The 27,187-nt window shown below is 44.6% G+C and overlaps 8 non-coding genes across 8 annotated transcripts; 5 read left to right on the forward strand and 3 right to left on the reverse strand.

Annotated features, from left to right (window-relative positions):
• Positions 1-6,895: 6,895 nt before the first annotated feature.
• trnac-gca (transfer RNA cysteine (anticodon GCA)) lies at positions 6,896-6,967 on the reverse strand. The gene has a single exon. It is a non-coding gene; the product is annotated as a tRNA-Cys (tRNA).
• A 210-nt stretch (positions 6,968-7,177) lies between these two features.
• Positions 7,178-7,259, forward strand: trnas-gcu (transfer RNA serine (anticodon GCU)). The gene has a single exon. It is a non-coding gene; the product is annotated as a tRNA-Ser (tRNA).
• A 5,154-nt stretch (positions 7,260-12,413) lies between these two features.
• On the forward strand, positions 12,414-12,485 carry trnad-guc (transfer RNA aspartic acid (anticodon GUC)). Its single transcript has one exon. It is a non-coding gene; the product is annotated as a tRNA-Asp (tRNA).
• Positions 12,486-14,962: 2,477 nt separating this feature from the next.
• trnai-aau (transfer RNA isoleucine (anticodon AAU)) lies at positions 14,963-15,036 on the reverse strand. The gene has a single exon. It is a non-coding gene; the product is annotated as a tRNA-Ile (tRNA).
• Positions 15,037-17,808: 2,772 nt separating this feature from the next.
• trnap-cgg (transfer RNA proline (anticodon CGG)) lies at positions 17,809-17,898 on the forward strand. Its single transcript is given in 2 exon segments — positions 17,809-17,844; positions 17,863-17,898. It is a non-coding gene; the product is annotated as a tRNA-Pro (tRNA).
• A 3,162-nt stretch (positions 17,899-21,060) lies between these two features.
• trnal-uag (transfer RNA leucine (anticodon UAG)) lies at positions 21,061-21,143 on the forward strand. Its single transcript has one exon. It is a non-coding gene; the product is annotated as a tRNA-Leu (tRNA).
• A 2,419-nt stretch (positions 21,144-23,562) lies between these two features.
• trnat-agu (transfer RNA threonine (anticodon AGU)) lies at positions 23,563-23,636 on the forward strand. Its single transcript has one exon. It is a non-coding gene; the product is annotated as a tRNA-Thr (tRNA).
• A 2,622-nt stretch (positions 23,637-26,258) lies between these two features.
• trnas-aga (transfer RNA serine (anticodon AGA)) lies at positions 26,259-26,340 on the reverse strand. The gene has a single exon. It is a non-coding gene; the product is annotated as a tRNA-Ser (tRNA).
• Between the last annotated feature and the right edge of the window lie 847 nt (positions 26,341-27,187).

A 27,187-nucleotide genomic window follows, 5' to 3' on the forward strand; every position in this document is an offset into this window, starting at 1 on the left:
TGAGGTTGGCCGATTGGAGCCGAAACTCCCTGATTCAGGATCCAATTGATGGGCCAATCAGGGAGTCTTTGCCTTGTACTTAATCGGGAGTGCCCGTTCCTCTGACACCCCCGGAGATAAACTGTTAGCGCTCTGTGTACTGCTGTTAGAGGTGTAAATAAAGGGGTTTTGGTGAAGGAACTTCTCCCTCTGCAGACTTATTACACCTCTCTAATCTAATATTTTCTTGCCTCGATGTGGTCCATATCCCTGTGTTCCTGCTGATTCATGGATCTATCCAGATGCCGCTTGAACGTTGTTACAGAATCTGCTTCCACTATTTCCTCCGGCAGTACGTTCCAGGCATTCCCCACTCTCTGTCTGAAAAACTTACCCCTTACATCTCTTTTAAACTTTCCCTCTCTCACTCTCACCTTTGTCCCGAGTATTTGATCCTTTGACCCTCGGGAAAAGACTCGGACAATCCACTCTATCCAAGGCTGTCATAATCTTGTAAACCTCTCTCAGGTCCCCCCTGCTCCTCCGATGCTCCAAAGAAAACAATCCAAGTTTGTTCAACCTTTCTTTCTAGTCCATATCCTCCAAACCAGGCAACATCCTGGAAAATCTCTTCTGCACCCTTTCCAATGCATCAACATTCTTCCGGAAGTGTGGCACCCAGAATTATACACAACACTCCAAATGCAGCCTAACCAAAGTCTTATACAGCTTCAACATGATTTTACTGACTGATGCACAAGAACATCTAGATCTTGCTGAGTATCCAGCTCTCTTAATTTACACCCATTCAAATAATAATCTGCCTTCCTATTTTTGCTACTGAAGTGGATAATGAAGTGATCACTGCATATTTATCCACATTAGACTGCATCTGCCATGCAGATCCCACACACTCAGCCTGTCCAAAACAGACTGAAGGATCTCTGCATCTCCCTCACAGCTCACCCTCCCACCCAATATTGTATCATCTCCATATTTGGAGATTAAACATTTAGTTCCCGTGTCCAAACCATTAATATATAATATGAACAGTTGGGGTCCCAGCACAGATCCCTGTGGTACCCCACTAATCACTGCCTTCCAATTGGAAAAAGACCCATTTATGTCATCTCTTTCTTTCCTATCTGCTAACCAGCTTTCTATCCATCTCAAGATGCTACACACAATCCCATGTACTTTAACTTTACACAGTAGAAGGGCAGCACACTGGTTATCACTGCTGTGTCACAGCACCAGGGACCTGGGTTCGATTCCCGGCTTGGGTCACTGTCTGTGTGGAGTCTGCACATTCCCCCCGTGTCTGCGTGGGTTTTCTCTCCGATTTCCTCCCACAATCTGAAAAGATGTGCTGCTTAGGTGCACTGGCCGTACTAAATTCTCCCTCAGTCTACCCGGACACGCGGCAGAGTGTGGCTACTGGGGGATTTTCACAATAACTTCATTGCAGTGTTAATGTAAACCTACTTGTGACACAAATAATCAAACTTTAACCTTTAAAACATTACGTGAGATCCTGTCGAAAGCCTTCCGAAAGACTGAAAACAAATCCACAGGTTCTCCCTCGTCAACTCTAGTAGTTATATCCTCAACGAATTCCAGTAGTTTTCTCAAGCATGATTTCCCTTTTGTAAATCCATGCTGACTTTATCTGATTATAACACTGCTTTCCAAATACTTGATAATGGAATCCAGCAACTGCCCTACGACTGACATTCGGCTCACTGCTCATTGGTTCCCTCTTTCCTCTCTGCCTCTGTTTTTAGACACAGGGTTTAGATTATTTACCTCTCTCTCCTGAAGGTGCTGACTCTGGCTGGGTTCAGTTCCACACTCACTGGTTCCTCTCTCTCTCTCTCCTGAAGGTGCTGACTCTGGCTGGGTTCAGTTCCACACTCACTGGTTCCTCTCTCTCTCTCCTGAAGGTGCTGACTCTGGCTGGGTTCAGTTCCACACTCACTGGTTCCTCTCTCTCTCTCCTGAAGGTGCTGACTCTGGCTGGGTTCAGTTCCACACTCACTGGTTCCTCTCTCTCTCTCCTGAAGGTGCTGACTCTGGCTGGGTTCAGTTCCACACTCACTGGTTCCTCTCTCTCTCTCCTGAAGGTGCTGACTCTGGCTGGGTTCAGTTCAGACACTGGAAATCAGAAATGAAACAGAAAAGAAAGCTCAGCAGATTGTTTCTCTCTGCAAACAGATGCTGCACAGAGTTAGTGTTTCAGGTCTGTGACCTTTCATCAGAACCTGAAAACATAGAAACTCGGAAGAGGAGGAGGCCACTCAGCCCATCATGCTTGTTCCATCATTCAGTGTGATCATGGCTGATCCTCTATCTCAATTCCATATTCTCAGTTTTTCCCAATACCCCTTATACCAATCTTACCCAATGTAACTATCTAAATGCTTTTGAAAAGACAATATTGTAACCGCCTCTACTGCTACCTCAGACAGCTCGTTCCAAACACTCACCTCCTCTGGACCCTTTTGTGTTTCTCTCCTCTCACCTTAAACCTACACCCTCCACTTTAAGACTCCCTGAAATTGGGAAAAGATATTGACTATCTATCTCATCTATGGCCCTCATTCTTTTATAGACCTCTATAAGATTACCCCTAAGCCTCCTACACTCCAGGGAAAAAAATCCCAGTCTATTCAGTTTCTCCTAATAACTTAAACCATCAAGTCCCAGTAGTATCTGAGTAAATCTTTTCTGAACTCTTTCTAGTTTAATAATATTCTCTCTATAACAGGGTGACCAGAACTGCACCAGGTATTCCTAGTGGGGCCTTAACATGACTTCAACATGATGTCCCAACTCCTATGTGAGGATAAATGGGCCAATACATTCCATTGCTATTCCTCCAGTTGTTAATGAAGTGAAAAAGTTGGTGTTTAATGAAATCTGCTGGAATGTAACAACACGGCAAAATCCTCAATTCTTGTTGTTTCAGCTCAACCAGCCCCTAGAAGCTTGGAAGATGGAAGTTCCTGATTGGTCTGAGGTTAGAGATGAAGAGGAGCCAATTCCCAACAACTTGCTGACAGACATCAACAGTCATCAGCTTTAGAGCGAGGAAATCCTCGAACAGGGCATTCCGAGTAACCAAGACCCTGGAACATCCCCGCTGCTGGAGAACAGAGAAGGTGTGAGGCAAGGCAGGATGTTCAAATGGTGGAAGATGGGACTGAATCATTGGTGGAGTCTCCTACTCTGGTTCTGACTCCTTCTGACATTGATGGACGGTTTGAAGTGGAGGAAATTAGTCAGGATGGAAGTGGTGACGAGATTCACAGTCACTCCCTCAGCTTAGAGACCATTTTTAAGACGATCTGTGCAGCGACTCCACTCTGGGGTGGATGTCAGATCAGCTCACCAGACAGCAGGAGGATTAAAGCACAGATGAGGCCATTCAGCCCCAACACTTCCTTCAACGCTCCGCTGTGCAGTTCAAAAACTGAAGGCTGGGATTCGAGCCACGTTACACAGGCGACTGGGAAAAGCACCATCGGATTAATCAGACCACTGGCCCACACTGGAAAGACTAAAAGCCCCGCAGAGGGACATCAACATGAATTTTCACTTTTAATGTTTCTTCTTTACTCTAAACAATATATTGTGTTTGTATAATTATCTTAAATGTTTCACATTCAAACAAATACTGGGAATATTTAGCATTGCTGGAGAAGTGTAACCGGGAACGATGTCCTGTTCATTCAGTTTGGGGAACACTTCCTGACAGAGGAAGATTGGGACATGACAGCTTCTCCCTATCAGCTCCTTCCAATTCCCTCCACAATCCTGAACACCTCGATCAAATCTCCTCTCAACCTTCTCTTCACCAAAGACCCAAATTCTCCAATCTACCGATGTAACTGAACCTCCTCATCCCTGGACCCATGCCCAGAGATTTATTGCACCCTCTCTAATGCCTTCACACCCTTTCTAAACACTGCTGTCCAGATCAGAGTGCAATACTCCAACTGAGGCCAAACCAGGGTTTTAAACAGGTTTCCCATAACTTGTTTGCTCTTGTAAGCTCTGTCCTTACGTATAAAGCTCACAATCCCAAATACCTTAGTAACCACACTCTCAAGCTGCCACCTAAACAGCAATTATTAGTGTCACATTTAACCACAGGTCCCTTGTTCCCGCATGCCTTTACAATTGTATCATTTCTTTCATATTGTCTCTCCCTTTTCTTCCCACTGAAATAAATCATTTCACACTTCTCTACTTTAAATTGGTCTTGTTTGACCAATCCACAAGCTGTCTCAGAAACTGTGAGTTTCAGCACTCCCCCCTCACAGTTCACAATGCTGCCATGTATTGTGTAATTCCCACAGTTTGAGTGTGTGCTCTGTACAGCATTGCCGATGTCTCTAATATGGATCAGGAAGAGCAGGATTCCGAACACCAACCCTCCTGGAATCCCACTTTAACCGAGCTCCATTCCAAATAAAAACATTTCCCACTGCTGTGTTTCCTGTCACTCAGTCAGCTTCCTATCCATGTTCTGCTGTCCCTTTTATTCTCTCAGCTCCAAATGTTCCCACAAGTTTGCTGTGTGGCCCTTTATTTATAAAATGCTTTTTGACAGTCCATGTTCACATTAACCACATCAACCTTTTCTGTTCCCTAAATCTCGAGCAAATTCATTAAACATAATTCACCTTTATGAATTACAAGTGGTTTCCTTAATTAATGCACATTAGCACAAGGGAGAGTTAATGTTATCTGCAGTTATTGTTTGGAGAATATTCCACATTGCTGAAGTTAAATTTATTGGACTTTTATTGGGTTCTCCTCACAGCCTTTTCTGAAGAAGAGTGTTTACCATTTGCAGTTCTCCGGTTCTCTGGCACCATGAGCTCGGATAGGGAAGTTTTGGCCAAAGCCCCTGCAATTTCCACCCATATTTCCCTCAGTATCCATGGATCTGTCTCCTCCAGTCACAAGAACACAGTAAATAAGAGCAGACATTGACCACGTGGCTCATCAATAATGTTCCCCCATTCAAGGGTGACACAGTGGTTAGCACTGCTCCTTCAGTGTCAGGGACCTGGGTTCCACTGCAGCCTCAGGTCACTATCTGTGTGGAGTTTGCACATTCTCCCCTTGTCTGTGGAGATTAGGTTTATTGGCCAGACTAAATTGACTCTGAGTGTCAGGGGATTGGCAGGGTAAATATGTGAGGTTATGGGAATAGGGTTTGGTGGGCCAAATGGCCTCTTTCTGTACTGTAGGGATTGTATGATTAATACAATTATGATTTATGTATCTTTATACAGTGCAAAGCACAGAGGCACAGCATTAAAACAACAGAACAACAAAACTCAGAACAGCAACAGCATCAGACAATACAAAGAGAGAAATCACACGGTATTTCTGACAAGTTTTTTAAAGGTCACTACATTTTCAGTATCAAAATCAGGTAAAACTTTTGAAATATCAACAATTCTATGTGGGGAGAACAAATTGTGAATATCATCACATGAACCAGATTTCTGTACTTTGTACTGACATCCACCAAAATACATTCGCTGTGAATAAAGCTTTTGAAGCTTAGGCAATAAGACCATGTATCAATTTGATAATATTGAACTAAACCATAAATCAGCCTTCTCTACAGATTGCAATTCAAGAATCCTTAATCGCTCATAAGCTATTCCCCTCATGCCTTTCATTTTCCAGGTTTCATGTCTTTGCACTCTCTCTATGAGCTGAATATCTCTTTGAATGTATGGGTTCCAAAGTATGGCTGCAGTATTGAGATGTGGGCATACTCGCTTCTTATACAGTTTCAGATCTTGGGTTGAACTCCAGTTTACTCATCACTCCCTCAATTCCCCAAGAATCCAAAATTTGCCTATCTCAGCCTTAACTGCAATAGAATCCCTCCAGTGCAGATGGAGGCCACTTGGTCCATTGAGTCTGAACCAACTCTCTGAGATACCATCCCACCCAGAACCTGTCTCAGTAACCCCACATATTCATCCTGCTAATCCCCTTAACTGATACATTTTGGAAACGAAAGGCACCGTGCAATACTCTGACAAGATACCACAAGGTAGGTTGTTGCATAAAGATTAAATCTCATGGGATCCAGGGTGAGGCATCTTAATGGATACAAAATTGGGTTCTTGACAGAAGCCAGGGGATGGTTGTAGAGGATTGTTTTTCAAACTGGAATCCTGTGACCAGTGGTGTGCCTCAGGGATCAGTGCTGGTCCGCTGTTACTTGTCATTTGTATTAATGATTTGGAAGAGAATATAGGAGGCACAGTTAGTAAGTTTGCAGATGACACCAAGATTGGTGGCATAGTGGACAGTGAAGAAAGTTTAATGCAGCAAACAGCGGCTTTAACTGACGAATTAAGACTTTTGGATTAGCGGGAAAGAGAATGAGATGGATGCATGAAGGAAAAACACAAATCAGGTGGAGACAGAAAGGTGCGTTTGCCGTTCATATCAAACTACATGTTCTTTTTAATTTTGTAGGAAAGACTTGAAGTCTGAACATGCTGGGCAATCTCAGCTGGTCTCTCTCCACAGATCATGTCAGACCTGCTGAGTTTTTCCAGTATTTTGATTTGTTGTTTCAGATTCCAGCTTCGGCAGGATTTTGCTTTTATCTTGTCTCGAAATGTGTTTTTTTTTTCCAAACGGCTGGAAGTTTCAAAGTGCTTTACAGCTGAGATGCTTTTTTTTAATTATATTGTCTTTTTATTGCCCGAGGTACAGGCGTAGATTGAGCAAATATATAAAGTATTGTATCTCTCATCGTTTTGAGATTCGTCATGAACTTTATCCAGATACAAAATCTGGATAAAGATTTGGATTCATGAACAATGAACTTTGACCAGATACAAAATCCGAGGACGGGTGAATAATTATTCTTTGAGCCTGACGTGATTTGAACACGCAACCTTCTAATGTGCAGTCAGACGCGCTACCGTTGCGCCACAAGCTCACAACTGTAAACTAATTTTTACGCCTGTGTTATGTTTGGTGAATTCAAAACTCAAACAGGGAATTGTTTCCCTCTTTCCCTTCTCGGGATTTAAATCGAATGGAAGAGTAACAGCGAACCAAAATTAACCAGAAAGTGGAAACACAACATTATCCTACAGGAGAAATGTGTTCTTTGTTCAAGAGGTGATTAGAAAGGGCATTTTTGTATGACGAGGTGGCCTAGTGGTGAAGGCGATGGATTGCTACTTCATTGTGTTCTACACGTGTGGGTTTACATCCCATCCTCGTCGGAAATACGTCTTCACTGCCCCTTTATTGGGGGTAAACTCAGCATGTGGGGATGCGGCCTGGGTCGGATTGCTGTTGGTGTAGTCTCGATGGGCCGAATGCCCTTCTTCTGCACTGTGGGGATTGTTTGATTTTCGGGGTGGCAGTTTCACCTCTCTGAAAGCATTAATCCACCAGTTCCTTATCTAAAAAGACGACTCCAATGAGTTCCTGACCACAATCTTTGAATATCTCACCAGATAACGATGAAAAGTCCAATATGTCATTCTTTGCGCAGCAGCTTTACATTACAGCACAGAAACAGGCCTTTTGGCCTTCCCTGGCTGTGCCAAACCATTTTTCTACCTAGTCCCACTTACCTGTACCTGAACCATATCCTTCCGCACCCCTCTCATCCATGTACCTGTCCAAGCTTTTCTTAAATGTTAAAAATGAGCCCGCATTTACCATTTCATCCGGCAGCTCATTCCACACTCCCACCACTCTCTGTGTGAAGAAGCCCTCCCCCCCAATATTCCCTTTAACCTTTCCCCTTCACCCTTAACCCATGTCCTCTACTTTTTTTCCCTCCCCTCGCCTCCGTTGAAAAAGTCTATTTGCATTCACTCTATCTATACCCATCATAATTTTATACACCTGTATCAAATCTCCCCTAATTCTTCTAAGATCCAGGGAATAAAGTCCTAACCTATTCAACCTTTCTCTGTAACTCTGTTCCTCAAATCCCTGCAACATCCTTGTAAACCTTCTCTGCACTCTTTCAACCTTATTAATATCCTTCCTGTAATTAGGTGACCAAAACTGCACACGATACTCTAAGTTCGGCCTCACCAATGTCTTATACAACCTCACCATAACATTCCAACTCTTATACTCAATACTTTGATTTATAAAGGCCAATGTTCAAAAGCGCTCTTTACGACCCTATCTACCTGTGAAGTCACTTTTAGGGAATTATGTATCTGTATTCCCAGGTCCTTCTGTTCTACTGCACTCTTCAGTGTCCTACCATTAACTTTGTATGTTCTAGCTTGGTTTGTCCTTCCAAAGTGCAACACCTCACACTTGTCTGCATTAAACTCCATCTGCCATTTTTCAGCCCATTTTTCTAGCTGACTCAAATCCCTCTGCAAGCTTTGAAAACCTTCCTCACTGTCCACTACACCTCCAATTTGGTATCATCAGCACATTTACTGATCCAATTTACCACATTATCATCCAGATCATTGATATAGATGACAATCAATAATGGACCCAGCACTGATCCCTTGGCACACCACTAGTAAGAAGTCTCACAACACCAGGTTAAAGTCCAACCGATTTATTTGATAGTAAACTCACAAGCTTTCGGGGTTTGCCCCTCCGTCAGGTGAATGGAGAGTTCTGACCTCAGACAGAGAATACGACAGCGCACAGTTTACAGATTACTAATTAGAATGCGAGTCTTTCCAACAAAGCTGCTATTCAAGTCTTTAAGATGCAGACAATCTAAGTGGAAGCAGCGTTAGGCACAAGTTAAAGAGATGTGTATTGTCTCCAGACAGTACAGTAAGTGAGGGTTTGCAAACCCAGGCAAGTCATGGGGGTTACAGATAGGGCGACATGAACCCAAGATCCCGGTTGAGACCCTTCCACATGTGTGCGGAACTTGGCTATCAGTCTCTGCTCAGCGACTCTGCGCTGTCGTGTGTCGTGAAGGCCGCCTTGGAGAACGCTTACCCGAAGGTCAGAGGTCGAATGCCCGTGCTATAAGGCAGCAGCAGCTTCCGATCCACCCTGTCCATTCCTTATATGCCTCAATCAGGTCTCCTCTCAGTCTTCACTGCTCTAAATAAAACAGTCTGATCCAATCCAGTCTCTCTTCACAGCTCAAATTCTCCATCCCAGAGAACGATCTGGTTACTGGTAAATGGACCATGTTCTGCAGTAATATATTCTCTGCAATGATTTCTCGGGAACTTGAATCTGCTCCTGACTTTAATCACTTTCGGAATCTACTTTGGAAAAAAATAAAAATAATTCCGGGGCTCGTCCGGGATCTCTCGCATTTTAATGCCGCAACCCTAAGCGAGAATCATACCCCTAGACCAACGAGCCAACCGCCAAAGCCTGTCAAATGGACATATTTTTTCAATATCTCCCACAGATTATTAACCATTTCTTTCGTAACAACATTGTAAAATCAGGAATGTTCCCGAACAATGTTCCATTTCACTGTCTGTTCTGGTGAAGATCAGAAGCAGTGATATCAGTTTTCACCACTCGCCAAGTCGACCTGTGGTTGTAACTCGCCAGTCGCGTCGGTAATCTCATTCTGACAGCCGGATTTGATTGGATTTGAATTGATTTATTTTTGTCACATGAAATAGTATACAGTGAAAGGTATGGTTTCTTGCAGACAAAGCATACCGCACATAGAGAAGGAAAGGAAAAAGTGCTGGATGTAATACCACCTCATCTTTCCACAAATAAGGGGACCAAAACTGGACACAACATTCCAGTTGTGACTTCATCCATACAATTGAAACAATATTTCTCTACTTTCTTACTCCAGTTTTTTTGCAATATATGCTTACATTCAAATTGCCTTTTAAATTATACATTTTAACCGCATACTGACTTTCTGTGATTCTGGAGAGAGACAGCCAGATCCCTCTGTCCAGACAGATTTGAAACTGCTTTCCAGAAGGATAATAATTTGCCTTTCGCATTTATCCACATTGAACTCCATCTGCCAAAAGCTATCCAATTCTCCGAGTATATCTAGATCCATCTGGAATATTTTTACATCCTCTTCACCGCCTGCTTTCCCACAAATTGTGTATTATTCACAAATTTTGTCGTGTTACACTCTGTCCCTGCTTGCAGATCATTGATATAGATTGGAAAGAGTTGAGATCCGAGGCCTGGCCCCTGTGGCACCCCGCTTGTTACAGTTCGCCAGCCTAAGAAGCATCATTTTTCCCCCATTTACCCCGACCCTCTGCTCCCTGTCAGTCAGCCAATCCTCAATCCAATCCAGTTCTCTCCGCTGACTCACAGACACCAGAACATTTCATGGGAAAACTCGAACTGCTGTTACCTAAAAAAAAACTACGGTCCAGTTCCTACATTCCTGACTCAGTAACACCTCCAGAAACAGCCCCAAAAAGAATGAACTGAAATGATTCAGTTTAATGGGCAAAATCAGGTCTGTATAGCAGCGACACGGCATGTGCTTGTGGGGTAACGATAGCAGGACTTACTCCCATATTATGAAAGTTTCCTGTTCAAATCACGTCAAGCGTCTGGAGCCTTTGTGCAGTTGGTTCCTGGATTTTATTTCTGGATAATATTCCCGAAATGATCAATTTCAAAAGCATGATTTAAATGATATTTTAGGAATACTCCCGGTTTACAGGCTCAGTTTATATTTCTTTCCACAGTTTTATATCGGAGCAATGTGTCAGGGATGTGATGTGTCCATTGCTTATAAAATCAAAGCAAAGTCCACAGTTTTAGATAAATCTCGGTGTCATCAAAGAGGAGAACTGACTGGTGGTGATTTAACCGAGGATTCACACCTCAGGCCAGGAGCAAGGCTGAGAACGCGGCCTTCATAAATAACCTCGATATTACATAGAAACATAGAAGACAGGAGCGGGAGGAGGCCATTTGGCCCTTCGAACCTTCTCTGCTATTCATCACGGTCATGGCTGATCGTCCAATCAGCAGTCTAATCCTGCTTTCTCCCCATATCCTTCGACCCCATTCGTCACAAGTGCTAAATCTAACCGCTTCCTGAATACATTCAATGTTCTGGCATCAACTACTTCCTGTGCGAATGAACTCCACAGGCTCTTTGGGTGAAGAAATGTCTCCTCATCTCCGTCCAAAGACGGGAATGAAACCCGTGCTGAATAAGATGCCCGACCAACTGAGAGAAACCTGCCGCCCAAGGTGACACAAATCAACAAGAGGGTACAAATTTACTGCCAACGAAACCAGGATAACCCCTGGGGCAGCAGCCAAGTGCCCCACTTGGATGTGAATGCGAATATCAGAGCAAAGGGTGGCTTTGATACATCATCTTCGGGGTTATGGGCCCAGCACGCTTCTGCTGCGCCACTCTGCTCTGCACACACTTGCTTTCTGCCTTTTATCAAGAACACAAGGGTAGGGAAACTCGGCCGTTGTCAGAACTGTCTCTGAGTTTGGAATTCTGTCTGTATTTGTCCAGCTCTGGGGTTGTAGGATGGGACTCAGGTCCAGCACTCTGGCTGCGGTTGAAAAATGGGTAGAGACACGTTTTAAATATAATGAGGATGAAGATGGAATTCAGATCGATTTGCGCAGGGCGGGTGTTCGTTGAGTGAGTGGATCAAAATGGCCGGAAAGTTTAAGACGCTGTTTTCAGGCATCACATTTCTCTGAAATCCCAATCCTGACGGTGATTTTTCCGTATCGAGGCACCATCCAAACCCGCGAAATCTTTCAGCTGGAAGCACAAGGGCAGCAGATGCAGAGAAACAAGGACCACCTGCAAGTTCCACTCCGAGAGACACACACCATCCTGACTTGGAAATATATCGCCGTTTCTGTGGCTGTCTCACAATCCTGGAACACCCTCCCTAACAGCACAGTGTGTGTACATACACCATATGGACTGCAGTGGCTCAAGAAAGAACTTAACACCAAATTAATACTAGATAAGGAATGCTGGCCCAGTCCGCGACAGCAACATCCCGTGAAAATAACATTTTGAAAAATCATCTGTGTCGGAGTCGGGGAACATCTGACTTCAGGTTAGAAAACTATGGGTGTCAATTAAATCCTGAAGGCGGATACTTTATACCAGATGTGTGTCTGACACCATCTGTGGAGAGAGACCAGCTGAGATTGTCCAGCATGTTCAGATTTCAAGACCCCGCCTTTCCTCCAAAATTAAAAAGAACATGCGGTTTCTCTATCACTTTCTGTCTCCACCTGATTTGTGTTTTTTCTTCATGCATCCATCTCATTCTCTTTCCTGCTAATCCAAAAGTCTTAATTAGCTGTTTGCTGCATGAAATGGTTCTTCGTATTGGGGAAAATAACTGATCTCGTCACTACTGAGTTATCGCTCTGGAAGTGTAAATTGCAAGTGTACAATGCGTTTCGTCGTTTCGTGGGGGAGCTCCTCGTTAGTATAGTGGTTAGTATCCCCGCCTGTCACGCGGGAGACCGGGGTTCAATTCCCCGACGGGGAGTTCATTATAATTTTATTATGTCAAATTGTACTTGTGTCGTTCTGCAACTTTGAAAACGGCAAAAATAAAAGACTGTGAAGAATTGAAACTTTCGAAAATGGAAATCTTTACATTTGTACGGAAACTTTTGGTAACCTGAGATCAACGTTCGTTCAATTCATCAGCATTTTCGCTCACCTTTGATGTGGCGATGCCACGGAGCCAACACGTTGAATATTACCCTGATATTAGCACAATGCCAATAAATGCTGTGATTTCATATTTTTCAGTTCTATTTTTGGATGATCCACTGATTCCCAGATCCCTGAAAATACAAAGGAAACCTCCAATGTTTTCAATATTGGAAATCCCTTTGAGTCTGTGAGTTGTGAAGATTCATGCAGCGTGAGGAATGGAATATTAATGCATGATTGTAAGAGCAGGAAGGTTCATTTCCAGTTGGAAAAAAATTTTGTTGAAGCCACCGCTGGAGGACAGTGCGCAGTTCCGGTCAAATCACTACAGTAAGGATATGATTCCACGGGAGAGGGTGCAGTGTCCATTTACCAGGGACCACATCGTTGCCTGGGATGGAGAATTTGAGCTATGAAGAGAGTCCATGAAGACACCATTCACTGTCCTATTCTCATCAACCATCTTCGTCACTTCCTTGAAACACTCGATCATGTTCGTGAGACAAAAGCTCCCCTTTACAAAACCATGTTGTTTCTCACTGATATGTCCACTCATTTCCAAGTGGGAAATACCCTGTCTCGACGAATTCTCTCCAATAATTCCCCGACCATTGATGGAAGGCTCACCGGCCCGTAATTACCTGGATTGTTGGTGTTATCCTTCTTCAACAAAGGAATAACATAGGCGATTCTCCAATCATCTGGGACCTCCTCTGTACCCAGGCAGATTGCAATGATTTCTCTCAGGCTCCAACAATTCCTCCCTTGTCTCTCTCAGTTTTTGGGGTATATCCCATCAGACCTATCTTACCGACCTTAATATTTCTCAAGGGCACCAATACCTTCTCCGTGTTGATCTCAACATGACTCAAACCACCTGCACATCCTTCCCCAGACTCATCATCATACACGTCATTTTCAGTCAACACTGACGCAAAGTTCTCATTTAATACTTCACCCATTTACTCTAGCTCCACGCATAGATTCTCTTCGTTGCCTTTGAGTGGGCCAACCCTCTCCCTGGCTGCCCTCTTGCTCGTTATGTATGTACAATCAGCCCTGGGATTTTCCTTAATCCTGCTGGCCAGTGTATTTTTCGTGGCCACTTTTAGCCTATTGTTTCATTATGTTTTCATCTTCCTCATCAGGTTAAGGAGCGGCGCTCCAAAAGCTCATCTTACCAAATAAATCTGTTGGACTTTAACCTGGTGTCCTGCTGCTACTTAATGTGCCTCCCCCAGTCCCACGTCGGCAACTCCACATCTGTCTGTGAGAGAATGGAATTAATACTGTATCTGTCATCCATGATCTGCATACAGATTTGCTCCTCTATCTCTTTCTCACCACACTTCCCTTTTTCCTTCTCTATCACTTCTGTTCACGTTCTATGGAATAGTAATTGCCTGGTGTTCTATGTGACTGATGGAGTCACTCTGTCCGTGGTACTGTTGGGCACTCGATGTGTATTTGCCAGTTAGTGGGAGCTGAGAGTGACTGCGGGGTTCATTCCCTCCCTGCGATGCTCTGTCATTTTGGGATTAATGTTGTAACTGTCCTTCTCGGTCACTACATGAGGGGGACTGGGTTTACTTTTACCAATCAGTCTCTGCAACTGCCTGTGGGATTCATCCTCTAATTGTCAGTCTCTGGCTGTGTAAATCAATGTGTACTCTTTAAATATCAGAGAAGAGAGAAAATTACAGCATAGGAGCAGCCCTTCAGCCCTCTGAGCCTCCGCCGACCATGCTGCCCATGTGAACTAAAACCTCCTTTCAGTCTGTGGCACTGCTTTCTGCTCAATGGGCCGAGTGTTGGCGAGTGGAATTAGTTGGGCAGGCCAGGGCATTTCATGCATCACTGTAGATTCGTTGGGCCAAAGGGCCTCTTCTACACTATCCTATTCTCTGATACAGGGCCTTACGACCCAAGCTTGGAAAATTATGTATTCATAGATAATGTATTTTGGGTGGATGTCAGTATAAACTGCAGAAATTTGGTTCATGTCTTAAAACTCACAGTTTGTTTTCCCCGCATAGAATTGTTGATATTTCAAACATTTGAATTTGTTGTGAATGCTGAAAATGTAGTGACTTTTAGAACACTTCATAGAATCATAGAAAACCTACAGTGCATAAAAAGGCCATTTGGCCCATCGAGTCCGCACTGACCACAATTCCACCCAAGCCCTACCCCCATATCCCTACGTATTTGCCCCTAATCAAAAAATCTCAGGACATTCAGAGGCAATTTCAGCATCGACTGCCGTGCCGCCTAATATCGTTCAGTTTGAGGGAAAAGGTAAACTGGCCCGTACGGGGATCGAACCCGCGACCTTGGCGTTATTAGCACCACGCTCTAACCAACTGAGCTAACCGGCAACATCCAAACATGCCTCCACGGATGGTTATCGGGGCAGCACGGTAGCATAATGGTCAGCACTGCTGCTGCACAGCTCCAGGGACCTGGCTTCAATTAGAGAAGTTTGCACATTCTCCACGTGTCTGCGTGGGTTTCCTTCGGATGCTCCAGTTTCCTCCCACAGACCAAAGACGTGTGGGTTAGGTTGATTGGCTGTGCTAAAATTTGCCCTTAGTGTCCTGAGATGCGAAGGTTCGAGGAATTAGCGTGTAAAAAAATGTAGGAATCAGGGGGTCGGGCCTGGATAGGATTGTGGTCCGTGCAGACTCGATGGGCTGAAGGGCCTCTTTCTGCACTGTAGGGTTAAAGAAAAACACTTACCAGAAACATAGTGTGATTTCTATATGTGTGTTGCCTGATGTTGTTGTTGCTGCTCTTGTTTTTTTTTACTGTGACTGTGTTTTCACTGTCTGGCAATGAAGACAAATAAATAAATGTCTCATGATCGATTGGAATGGTAGAACAGAGTCAAAGTGCCATGTGCAATGTCTGTTCTTAATTGCTGTGTTCTGGTGACTGGAAGAGACGGATCGATGGATACTGAGGGAAATAAGGGTGGAAATTGCAGTGGCAATGGAGGCAATTTCTAACCCAGCTCGTTATATGGGTGGTGCCAAATGAGTGGAGAATTGCAAAGGGTAAAGACACCTCTTCAGAAATAGCTGTAAGAATGAGTCCAATCAGTTTCATATCAGTTTAATTGTTGGGCCGAAGGGCCTGTTTCCTGTGCTGTGTTCTTCTTTGTTGTTCAATATGTAATATTCTCCAAATAATAACCGGAGAGGTAAAAAAATAACACCCACCTGTGCTGATGCACAATAATTAAGGAAAGCCCCTCAGTAATCCCATAGTTAATGAACTTGATCGAGATTTTCATGAGGGTAATGGAAAAGGCGAGGATTCAAATCCCAGTCCTGATCATGCTTGGGGGAGGCAGTGGCAGTGGACAAGTAATCCAGAGATCCTGGGTAATACTCTGGGAAGCTGGGTTCAAAACCCAAAAGGGCAGATGGTGAAATTTTAATTCAAGACAAACCCTGAATTAATTGTCCATTTTTATAAAACCTCATACCGTTTACTAATGTCCTTCAGGGAACAAAATCTGCAGGAGGAGTGTATTTGAGTCAGCAAGTCCAGAGGTAACAAAAACATGGATGAGGGTTTCAGGTACAGTTGAGATCAGGTATTATCCACAATGTGTGAAGTTACACAGCTGGAAACAGGTGGCCTTGGTGCAGGAACAGATGTGTGGTCACAATCTCATTTCCAGGTGTAATGATGTGCCCAGGTTATATGAGTTTATTTCGGCCTCGACAGTGACCACGGAGAGTGATGGAGTCATTGACTGGGAATGGAATTTGTGGTGGGACCTTTGGCCTTCCAGATGTTTAATGGGGAATTATCTGCTTATCGAGTACAAGCTGCTGGATAAGCAATCTAATAATTTAATAAGAGGGATTGGTTCTGAGAGCTGATGGTGAGCTGGAACTGGGTATTATCAGCTTACGTGTGAAAACTAACACTGTTCTTCAGATTATAACACCGAGAGGTGAGGTCTAGAAATAGAAGGGAGCCAAGGTTAGATCCTTCAAAGATTCGGGAGGTAACAACACAGGAGGGAGAAGAGTGACCATTGCGGGTGATATTGTGCCACTGACCAGAAGGGTAAGAATGGAACGAGGCGAGTGCAGTCTTCCCCAGCTGGACAACCATAGAGTGTAGAACATTACAGCGCAGTACAGGCCCTTCGGCCCTCGATGTTGTGCCGACCGGGGGAACGAATCTAATGACCCTCCAACCTAAACTATTCCAATATTATCCATATGCCTATCCAACTGACCATTTGAACGCCCTTAAAGTTGAAGAGTCCACAACTGCTGCAGGCAGGGCATTCCACGCCCTTACTACCCTCTGAGTAAAGAACCTACCTCTGACATCTGCCCTATAATTATCACCCCTCAATTTAAAGCTATGTCCCCTCATATTAGCCATCACCATCCGAGGAAAAAGGCTCTCACTGTCCACTCTATCCAATCCTCTGATCATCTTGTATGCCTCAATCAGGTCACCTCTTAACCTTCTTTTCTCTAACGAAAACAACCTCAAGTCCCTCAGCCTTTCCGCATAAGACCTTCCCACCATACCAGGCAACATCCTGGTAAACCTCCTCTGCACCTTTTCCAATGCCTCCGCATCCTTCTTATAATGCGGCGACCAGAACTGTACGCAATACTCCAAGTGCGGCTGCAACAGAGTTTTGTACAGTTGCAACATGACCTCACGGCTCCGAAATTCAATCCCTCTACCAATAAAAGCTAACACACCGTACGCCTTCTTAACAACCATGTCAACCTGGGTGCCAACTTTCAGGGATCTATGCACATGTACACCGAGATCTCTCTGCTTGTCGACACTTCCATTAGCCCTATCTTCTGTAGTCCTGTTACTCTTACCAACGTGAATCACCTCACACTTTTCCGCATTGGTCTTCTACACTTTGCTCAATCTGTTCTTCACAACAATCCTTGAACTGATGTGATGGGAATTTCTTTCGCTGAGAGAAGCTACAATCCCAACATTGAACATCCTGTTGAATATTCAGGGTCTAAGACAAAGAGGATCGCATTTCCCCCTGAATCTGCTGTGTTTTTCTTCAATGTTCCTTTCAAATGACAGCCTGAAAGGATAGCTAGTTAATAGAAGTTTATTCGCTGAACAATTAGCGCGCCGACGGCTCGTTGGTCTAGTGGTATGATTCTCGCTTCGGGGGTTGCCCTGTATGGAATTGCGAGATGTCCCGGGTTCAAATCCCGGACGAGCCCTCACTTGTTGCCAGTTTTGGTTCCAAATGTTGGTTGTTTATTTGGAAAAAAAAACAGGTTGCGTTTTCGATGGCGGTATATACATGCCTCCAGATCAGGTTTGAAATCCAGCAACACATCCCGACAATTTTCTTAATGCTGCAAATCAAAAGTTTTCAAGAATGTTCACCCACGGAACCAGAAAGTAAACTTATCCCAATGAATCAATCAGGGCTGTCCATTGCTTGTTGCGTCAGGGATTCTTGCATCGTGTGTTCAGTTGTGTTTTGGTCAGAAAGAAATTGAGGTCTGACAATGCTGTGGGTGGGGGGGGGGGGGGGGGGGGGGGGGGGTGGTGGTGGAGGAGGTGCGGGGGCGGTGGGGGAGGTGGGCGGGAGGGGGAGGAGGGGTCACAGTTTGGTTTTGAATTGATTATATTTTCACTATGTCTCGGGCGTTCCACTGAGCAGGAAGTGAATCTTTGTGAAGCTGTTCGGTATTCCACTCCAGAGGTAATTAACTCAATGAAGAGGAGGTATGGAGAGGCTACCCGTGTTTGATTCCACGCTAGGACTGGGTGCCATGCATCTAAGGATACTGAAAGACATGATCAGTGTAATTGCGAAGAGACTGGAAATAACTTTCCAACTTCCGATTTATTAAGGTAACAATGTTTTTTGAACTGTCTTGGGTATTTTGAAATTGTAACCGAGAGTGTTGATAAAGATAATACTGTTCATGCGGTTTACATAAACTTCCAAAAGCACGGAAATTTTTAATCAGGCAGGTTAAAGTAAATGCATCAAAATGTGAATTGATTCGTTTTGAAGGAAGAACCCAGATTCAAAACATAAACTACATGGTACAGTTCTAAAGAGGCAAATATGTACATATCTCTTCCAAGTTGACAGGGATGATCATAGAGGTTTACAGCATGAAAAAAGGCCCTTCAGCCCAACTTGTCCTTTTTTACCCACTGAGCTAGTCCCAATTTCCCGCGTTTGGCCCATATCCCTCGATAGCCATCTTACACATGTAACTGTCCAAACGCTTTTAAAAAATAAAGTCATACTCACTTCTACTGCTACCTCTGACAGCTTGTTCCAGACAATCACCATCCGTAAAAAATAAAAATGCCCCTCTGCACCCTTTTGTATCTCTCCCCTCTCAGCTTAAACGTATGCCCTCCAGTTTCAGACTCCCCAACAATTTCGAAAAGATATGGACTATCTCGCTGATCAATGACCCTTATTATTTTGTAGGCCTCAAGAAGATCACCCCTAAGTCCAGAGAAAAATTCCTTGCCTTTCCAGTCTCTTCTTGTAACTCAAACCATCTCGTCAATTTTTTCTGCGCTCTTTCTAGTTGAATAATATCCTTTCTCTAATAGGGTGACCAGAACTGTACACAGGACGGTGAGGAGAGTGATCATAACAAATCAGACGGCGCTCTGCGTCTTTTTTTTTAATCAATGGGGTACTGAGGACAAAATAACAGAAGCTGTGTTAAACCTGCATTTAAATTGGGTTCAGTTTCAAGTGGATACTGTTTCCATTTTCTACAGAGCAATTTATAAGAATATTATAAAAGAATTCAGAAGGTGGCAGAAATGTTTCACCAGAATGGTTCGATTGATGAAGAATTTTATTTATTGAGAATGGTTTGACACACTGCGACTGATCTACTTGGAGCAGAGAAGGTTCTGAGGAACAAAGAACAAAGGACAACACAGCACGGGAAACAGGCCCTTCGGCCCAACGAGCCCGCGCCGCCATTTTAACATTATGAGTCCCCTCTCCACCCATGACCCTTGTATTGGAGATAATCGCTAAAAGAAGCAACAGCAGCATAAAGGAAATGCTGCCTCAGAGAGGGGTCACGGCAGGTTCACTTGAATTCGATTATTATTCCAAAAATAAAATATGCAGGTTAATACGCAATTATATAATTTTTGTATTCATTTATGGGCGTCACTGGCTGGCCAGCATTTATTGCCCAATCATAGTGGCCCGAGTGCAGTTGAGAGTCAACCACATTGCTATTACTCTGGAGTCACACGTAGGCCAAACCGGAAAGGACGTCAAATTTCGTTCCACAAAGGGCTTTGGTGAACCAGATGGTTATGCCGGTAATTGACAATGGATGAAAACATAAATAGGATCTTCATTCCACATACTTTGTATTGAATTCAAACCCCACCAGCTGCTGTGTTGGGACTCGAACAAGAGTCCCCAGAGACCCGTGCTTTGAGGGTAGCTCAGAATCAAACACATTGCTGTTGATCCGGAACAACATCCAGGCCAGACAGGGTAAGAATTCCGTCCGCAAAAAAAAACAGTTATTCAGCTGTTTCTTTTTTCTCCGACAATCGACTCAAGATCATTAATTCCAGGCATTTTTATTGATCCCGAATTTCAGCATCTGCCGTGTGGTGGATGTGTGAGGATGCATGTGAGTGTGTGTGTAAGAGAGAGATGAAGTCACTTTCAGTCTGTTTGTGATTGTGGATTAATCCCTTCTATTCCCTCACAAGCACAGTGAGCCCCTTGCACCTCTGAACTCTAATTGAAAAACCCTTGTACCCCTGTGACCCTGGGAGTGGGGGGGGGGGGTGGGGGGTTTGCGCAGTAATGGGTGGGTGATGTTTGAAGCCAATGCCTCAGGATGCTGAGTGTGAAACAGTCGATTTTAAAGAATGCGTGTCGGAAACTGAAGAGTGAACTTGTCTGTGAGAAGATCACAGAAAAGCTGTGTCTGGCGCTGCGCACTGGAGACAAGTTTTGGGTTGTCAGTAAATGAACTCCTGTAATGAAGGAATAAAATCAGAAACAGAAAATCCTGCAAATATTCAGCAGCCCCGAAAGCAGCTGTGGAGAGATATTCCTGTCGCCAGGATGTAACTCTCCAATTGGATACTTCACATTGCTCAGATCTGACACTCTCAACACCTTCCTGTAAGGAACAGGTAGGGCGGGAATTGGGTCTTTGTTGATTTGAGCAAACAGAGCAATGCAGCAATGAGAAGCTCCTCACCCCCCGGCGGCTTGGGGAAGGATGGGTCAGAGAGTCAGGACTCCAGGTTGGGTTCAAAAATGGGGGAAAGAGCACATCGAGTTTTTATTGCAATGACAATGAAGATGGAATTCAAATCGACTTGTGCCGATTCATACCACTTCTCCGGTCGTCAGGGTGGCCGAGCGGTCTAAGGCGCTGCGTTTAGGTCGCAGTCTCCTCTGGAAGCGTGGGTTCAAATCCCCCTCCTGACATTGTTTTTTTTTCCCTCCCTGTTCCAGACACCATCCACACCCGCGAAATATCTCCCCCGGAATGACAATGGTTGCAGGGGCTCAGGAACAGCGACCTCCGGCAAGTTCCATTCCGAGACACATCCCATCCTGTCTCTGAAATATATCCTGGAACTCATTCCCGAAAAGCAATGTATCAGTACAGACACCACATGGACTGCAGTGGCTCAAGAATGAATTCCCTGAAAAAAATCTCGAAAATAATTAGTTTTGGGCAACAAATGCTTTCCGGGCCAGCGACACACAGGAATCCTTTCTCGGGTGCATCTGTCTGTATTCAGACTGTGTTTTGCATTATCTGCCCTTCAATAAGAATTGGGATCTTTCTGATTCGATCAGTTAAACTGTGCCTGTACAAGTCAACTTCCGGAACTAAAACATAGGTTCAAAATTCATTCTGTATCTGACAATCTTTGGAAATGCAACTGACTTTCTATATCCCCTCATTTGAAACCTCCGATTAATTTCTTCATTCATTCCTGAGATGTGGGTGTCGCTGGCTGGGCCCGCAATTTTTGTCCATCCTAAATTGCCCTTGAACTGAGCGGATGACAGGTCACCTCAGAGAGCAGCTTAGAGTCACCAAAGTTGCTGTGTGTCGGGGGTCACATTTAGATCCAGACCAGGGAAAAAATCATTCCTTAAAGGATATTAGTGAACCAGCTGTGTTATTTTAAGACACTCGATTCATGGTCATTAGACTTTTAATTCAAGATATCTTTTTTTATTGATGAGACATTTCACCATTTACCATGGTGGTGGTGGTATGTGTGTGTGTGTGTGTGTGTGTGTGTGTGTGTGTGTGTCTGTGTCTGTGTGGGTGTGTGTGTGGGTGTGTGTCTGTGTGTGTGTCTGTGTCTGTGTCTGTGTGGGTGTGTGTGTGTGTGTGTGTGTCTCTGTGTCTGTGTGGGTGTGTGTGTGTGTGTGTGTGTCTGTGTCTGTGTGTGTGTGTGTGTGTGTGGGTGTGTGTGTGTCTGTGTGTGTGTGTGGGTGAGAGAGAGAGAGAAAAAAGAGAGATAGAGGGAGAGAGAGATTCTCACAGTCTCTTTGTGAGTGTGGATTAACCTTTTATCTGCCCTCACAAACACAGTAATCCCCTTGCTTTTGTCAATTCCTAAGAAGTACTTGCACCTCTGAGACCCTGGTGGGCGGTTGAAGGGTGGGGTGAGGTTTGAAGGCGATGCCGCAGGGTGCTGAGTGTGAGACCAGCCGATTTTAAAGCATGTGTGTAGGAAAGTGAAGAGTGAACTTGTCCGTTTGAAGGTCACAGAAAAGCTGTGCCTGGAGGTGGGCCCGAGAGACAAGTTTTGGGTTGTCAGTAAATGAACTCCTGTAATGAAGACACAAAATCAGAAAGAGGAAATGCTGGAAATATTCAGCAGCTCCGAAAGCAGCTGTGGAGAGATATTCCTGTGGCCAGGATGTAACTCTCCAATTGGATACTTCACATTGCTCAGATCTGACACTCTCAACACCTTCCTGTAAGGAACAGGAAGGGCGGGAATTGGGTCTTTGTTGATTTGAGCAAACAGAGCAATGCAGCAATGAGAAGCTCCTCACCCCCCGGCGGCTTGGGGAAGGATGGGACTCAGATACAGGCCTCTGGCTGGGGTTCAAAAATGGGGAAAAAACGCATCGAGTTTGAAATGTAAATGCCACAAAAATGGAATTCAATTCGATTTGTGCACAGATTTTGCACTTTGGGTCAAGTAGTTAGGATCACTGATCTGTCTGAGGCGCTTTGTTTCGGTCACAGTCTTCTCTCGAGCCCTCAGTTCAAATTCCAATTCTGATGCTGATTTTTTTTTCTCCTTCGCGAGGCACCATCCAAACCCAAGAAATCTCTCAGCACAAGGGCAGCAGATGCAGAGGAACAATGACCACCTGTAAGTTCCACCCGGAGACACACATCAACCTGACTTGGAACCATATCACCGTTCCCATGGCTGGCTCACAATCCCGGAACTCCCTCCCTAACAGCAGTCTATGTGTACATACACCACATGGACTGCAGTGTCTCCAGAATGAATTCATCGCTAATTACCCAAAGACAATTAATTTGGACAATAAATGCTTCCCGGGCCAGTGACACACATACCCCGTATGAATAAAGTATTTTCTTTTTTAAATCACTTCGTCCGACAGAAGGAACACAGCTGCCTTCAGAGCAGAAAACTGTGTGTGTGAATCACATCTCTATTTTTACACCAAATGTGTGTCTGAAAACAGTAAGTGGACCCAGGTCACGTTAAACCGTTCAATATTTAGTCGCATAGTTCACAGGTACCTTCCAATTCTGGCAGTATCTCCTTTTTCACAAATACCACCAGATCTGGAACGTATTTCCAGCATTTCGCTGAGCCCACCTTCCGTAGGTATAGGCTCTGTGGCTTAGTTGGTTAAAGCGCTTGTCTAGTAAACAGGAGATCCTGGGTTCAATTCCCAGCGGAGTCTTGGTTCTTTTCCACTGGTGTTTGCAATTGTGCCCGTCGCAAGATCCAGTTTTGCCTTTCCCTTCACAGTGGATAATCTCCAAAGATGGAAACATTTCGAGACTCCCCACAAATATCTCGACTATTTGTTGAGATGATCCAGGTATTTTCATCATCGTGCAGTTAAAGAAAAAACATCTGTAATAAACCCAATGCTGTAATTTCATCAAACACAGATTTCCATTATTTTCTCAGGGAATTCCGAACACAGTCAAATGGCTTAAATCGTTCCATGTGTCCAAGCAGTCTCTCACGCTGCTATTGTGTGTTTTTCTCTGTCTATTGTAATCTCGGTGTGATGCAGTGATACCTCCTCACACTGATGTTCCGATTAAACCATACAGGAGTGAAAATCTGCCTGACTACATTCATTGGGAGCAAGTCGAACATTTGCCGTAGCAGACTGGTGCAGCAGAAGCATGCTGGGCCTATAACCCAGAGATCGATGGATCGAAAGCGTTCTTTGCTACTCCTGTTCACAGTGATGATAAAACAACTAAACGGTAACTATGAAGCAGTTGTGACTTTTACCTGGAGTACACAAACTGTGATTTGGCTTCCCTTTTCCCCCAAAAACTGTTCTAGGACCCTTGCTGTTTGTCATTTTCATAAATGACATGGATGAGGAAGTGGAGGGATGGGTTAGTAAGTTCGCCGACGATACAAAGGTTGGTGGTGTTGTGGATAGTCTGGAGGGATGTCAGAAGTTGCAGCGGGACATAGATAGGATGCAGGACTGGGCGGAGAAATGGCAGATGGACTTCAACACGGATAAATATGTAGTGGTCCATTTTGGCAAGACCAATGGGATGCAGGAGTACAATATCAAGGGTAGGAGTCTTGGCTGAGTTGAAGAGCAGAAGGATCTTGGGGTCCGGGTCCACAGGACTCTTAAATCGACCTCGCAGGTGGAGGATGTGGTCAAGAAGGCGTATGGTGTACTGGCCTTCATCAATCGAGGGATTGAGTTTAGGACTCGGGAGGTAATGCTGCAAATTTATAAAACCCTAGTCAGACCCCACTTGGAGTACTGTGCGCAGTTCGGGTCGCCTCACTACAGGAAGGATGTGCAAGCTATTGAGAGGGTGCAGAGGAGATTTACAAGGATGTTGCCTGGATTGGGAGGCATGCCTTATGAAGATAGGTTGAGGGAGCTAGGTCTCTTCTCCCTGGAGGGACAAAGGTTGAGAGGCGACCTGATAGACGTTTATAAAATGCTGAGAGGAATAGATTGGGTGGATTCTCGTGGGCTATTTCCCAGGGCTGAAATGGTCGCTACGAGCGGACACAGGTTTAAGGTGCTGGGAAGCAAATACAGAGGAGATGCTGGGGGAAAGTTTTTCACTCAGAGGGTGGAGAGTGAGTGGAATCGGCTGCCGGCGGCGGTGGTAGAGGCGAACTCCCTGGGGTCTTTTAAATGACTTCTAGATGAGTATACGGTATCTAATGTGTTTGGAAGTTACAGAAAGTTCTATGGCTTGGTAGATGTAGATGTGATTTGCGCAACTTGTGGGCCGAAGGGCCTGTTTGTGCTGCAGTGTTCTACGTTCTAGGTATAAAACCTCGATCTGTACTAAATGGATTTTGTATGCAACCGGAGTATTACACCAGAAGAGGGAACATCTTAACACAACATGCAAAAATTTACAGACAAAAAAAAATCCTCACGGAGAATCTCTTCTACACAACAGGGAACAAGTTTGCAACAGAAAGGGGCATATTAATAGAACAGATCTGTGTCTCACTGCTCTAACTCACTCTATCCCTCCATCCCCTCTCATCAACTCTATATGAAGGTGGGATCTTGTTGTTCAGTGACTGAGTGCACACAATCTGTATCTATATCTGATCGAAAAGAATTCAGCTTGTGAACAATATCATCGTTTCAACCAGCTCTGGGTTAACCCAGGCACAGCTCTGATTGGCTGCAGCCCCCTGAATCTGGGGAACAGACACTGTGAGCATCGCCGGCCTCAGAGGCTTTCACAGTTACTGAGCTGGGAAACTCCAACTCATCCCCGAGAATCCACAGCACAGAGCGAGAGGAGAGGAAAACCTGTCCTGGGAGCTGTCAATCTGAGACACAGTTTGACCTGTCAATGTGCAGATGTGAAGCTGCTCCTTCCATTCCCAATCTGCTATAACCAGGAGTTCCTAACGCCCACTAATGACCAGCTTGCAGCAATGTGTTTGAATGAACACGATGTCATATCATCCAAGCAGCATTTTGAAATTATCGTTCAGTGTATTCTGATGAAATTTATTTCTTATGTTCTGTGTGTCATTCCATAAGAATCTTCCTCTGAAATGAGACCTTTTTTGTCCTTGCGCTCATGATGCTTTTGTTTTCAATCTGCTCACATTATGATTTCCCTCATGGAACCAGAGAAAGGGAACAGCACTGAATCATTCGGCTTATCTTGTCCATGTCAGCCCGAGGGGCACCCAGGTGTCCTCTTCAAGCTCACCTTCCTGCACTCGGCCCGGAGCCATGGAGCTGAAAGCATGTTGGTGATCCACATACTCGGCACCAAAATAAGTTCCGGCTCTGGGGCTGCCAGAAGCAAACACTTTCAGTGATAATCGCTGCGAGCAGGACTCGAACCTGCGCGGGGAAACCCCATTGGATTTCTAATCCAACACCTTAACCACTCGGCCACCGCAGCTCCACGACATTGCTGCCTAATAATCACCTCAGTAGCGTTCATGCTAACTTCATCAGGCACCGTTATTGTACAGAGCTCAGTGTGTGAGCTGAAATTTGTTCCTCTACTTTTGTATCTTTGTCTCTGACGGAGAACTCACTTACCAGGTCAGAGACTTGTTTTTGTATCTCAGTAATTTTTCATTACAAACAAATTAGGTCCGAATAAAAAGAAAAAGAGAAATCTCTATTGTATTTCATTATCATAAAATGTTGCGCTCGCCCTGGTTTTGTCCACTCGGTTGAAAACACAGGAGGAAGTGGATAAAGTTCGCAGCAAATTGCGACTGCGATGGCTGGGAATCAAACGCGGAGTTAGCTGCTTGGAAGGCAGCTATACTCACCACTATACCACCATCCCTCACTGCGCTTAAGCAGCCCTTATTTTAAGAACAAAGAACAAAAACAGCCCCGGAAACAGGCCCTTCGGCCCAACGAGCCCGCGCCGCCATTTTAATACTACCAGTTCCCCCCTCCACCCATGACCCCTATCTATTGTTTTTATAGCCATCCACATTGAGGGAAACTAACTTAGGGACAATTTATTACTTCTAATCAGCCTAACAGCACATTTTTCGGGTGTGGGAGGAAACCGGAGCACCCGGAGAAAACCCACTCAAGCACGGGGAGAATCTGCAAACTCCCACAGACACCGTCCCAAATCCATGTGTCTGCACAGCAATCAGCGATAGTCACTGAGCTGTCGTCTTGCCCAGTATCTGGTCCAGTTTAAGCACACACTAACGACATGAAGCACTGGGCCAATCTCGAACATTCAAGAGCAGCTCAAGTACAACCCATCGCGTGTA

This window comes from Carcharhinus amblyrhynchos, unplaced genomic scaffold (assembly GCF_965287045.1).
Source record: "Carcharhinus amblyrhynchos unplaced genomic scaffold, sCarAmb.v2.hapA scaffold_42, whole genome shotgun sequence".
Lineage (NCBI taxonomy): Eukaryota > Metazoa > Chordata > Chondrichthyes > Carcharhiniformes > Carcharhinidae > Carcharhinus > Carcharhinus amblyrhynchos.